This window comes from Triticum aestivum, chromosome 3D (assembly GCF_018294505.1).
Source record: "Triticum aestivum cultivar Chinese Spring chromosome 3D, IWGSC CS RefSeq v2.1, whole genome shotgun sequence".
NCBI classification, from domain to species: domain Eukaryota; kingdom Viridiplantae; phylum Streptophyta; class Magnoliopsida; order Poales; family Poaceae; genus Triticum; species Triticum aestivum.
This window is the reverse complement of record NC_057802.1, coordinates 525,561,800-525,563,715: the sequence shown is the minus strand read 5'-3', so window position 1 is coordinate 525,563,715 and position 1,916 is coordinate 525,561,800.

The window sequence follows — 1,916 nt, the reverse complement described above, 5'->3', positions numbered from 1 at the left end:
AAGTCGATTCAGTCGACTGAAGTGTAGCTAAATCGGAGCAGCATTGCAAGCAAGAGCAAGAGCGAGAGCAGCAGCGCGAGCAAGAACAATAGCAAGAGCAGACCAGGCAGGGGACCGAGAGCAGGAGCAGAGCAGCAGCGCGAGCGAGAGCTAAAGCAGCAGCAGCTCCTACTGATGTGGACGTCGCCGCCGAGGGAGCGATGTCGTGGAGGAAGTGGCCGGCGACGCCGCCGTGGATGGAGCCGCACCGTGTCGGCTCGGGACCGAGCGCCGGCAGCACCGTGAGATCGAATCAAGAAGAAAATGCGGCGATTAGTGTACAACCTCTTTGGTGGCGCCGATTAGGCCGCAGCTTCATTCGAGGAAACGGTGATGATGATGCTCTTCCGGTGGTGCAGGTGAAGACGGCAGTGTGGGAATGGAGGTGGCGCGAAAGACGAGGGGAACGTCGGGGCAGCTCCTTGGAGGTGGTGGACGGGGTGGCTGAACCAGCGGGACGATGAGATCGACGATGGATCCTCATCCGGTATGGTGGATGAGGGACGACGAGGTGTTGCTGTGGACGACGTCGTCGGGGAAGAGGCTCCGGCTGGGTGGCGGACGGAGCAGGGTGTGGGGTTTCGTCGCGGTTTTCGCGGCCTCGGTGTACGAATGGGTGGGCGGATGGGATGGCAGTGGGGAACCATGGCTTAGAGACGCGCTTGTCCGAAATGTGGGGTAAGTTATGAAAGTACCCCCACCGATTTGAGGCGGTTCTTTCGGTTCAGGGGTACCACGGGCATTTTGCGTGTCGGGATTTCACAGGAAGTGGGAGTTTTCGCGCGCGTTGTAATTTCGGAATAGCAAGGCGCGGGTTGAGATGGAGGGAGTTGTCGGAGCACAACGAGACAAAGATATATCTTAAATATTTCGGGCTAACAAGGCACGGGTTGAAGAGGCGGGACTTTCGCAGCACGATAGACAGAGACGCTAGCTTGAATTTTCGGCATAACAAGGCGCGGCTTGAAATTTCGGAAGAACAAGCTTAACGTGTACCCAAAAAAAGACAATTTGCACCTCAACACGCACAACACACACACAAACACCATTTAGACTAGAGTAAGGTACACGTGCATTGCACGCATGAGATTTGGCAACCAAATTATGAATAAATACCACATTATAGCATGCAAGCTTTGAGTCATATATGCATGATGTAGATGTTCATTTAATTCTTATAGTTCATTTCATTCAAAATCATCTAGTTTTTATAAGAAAGCTAATCTATTTTAAGATTCATGGAATTGTGCGTCGTAAGACATAAAGTAAAAACAAATAATGGCAAATCATGTAGAAAAACATTTGGGCAATTCTGATACGGAACATTCTAGAACAAATAAGAAGTGCTTGTGTTTTGATGTTTGTGCATTATGCTTAAGTTCAACCATGGAGTCTTCTAGATTATACATGTGGCGAAATCTGGTGGAATCTAGATGATATCCAACGGCCAGTAGTGCTCAAATTTGCCATCTTTGGACCATCGGATTCGCCTCATCCAATGACCATCTTTCAAAGTTAAAGTTACCCGCACACAATATAAAAATATATAAAATATAATATATATAGGGGTATAGATATAGATATGTGATGCGAAAGCCGCCCATCATCTCCAATTAGAATAGTGTGTCCATGCACGGACGCGACGTGGCCAAATGATGTCTGCCATCAGTATCTCAAATTCAAATCAGTCTGACCTTGTTCAATGTGTATACATTACAACATGCTCGTTTCCAAACCACACCGCGCAGATCTCCGTTATATTCATGCATGCATGGGTTTCAAACATCAGGATCTCTTATTCAAATATTTGAATTCAACTTTACATTGATTATGACCTCACCTATTCTTTTACACCCACACAGTAGTCTTCTCTTTAT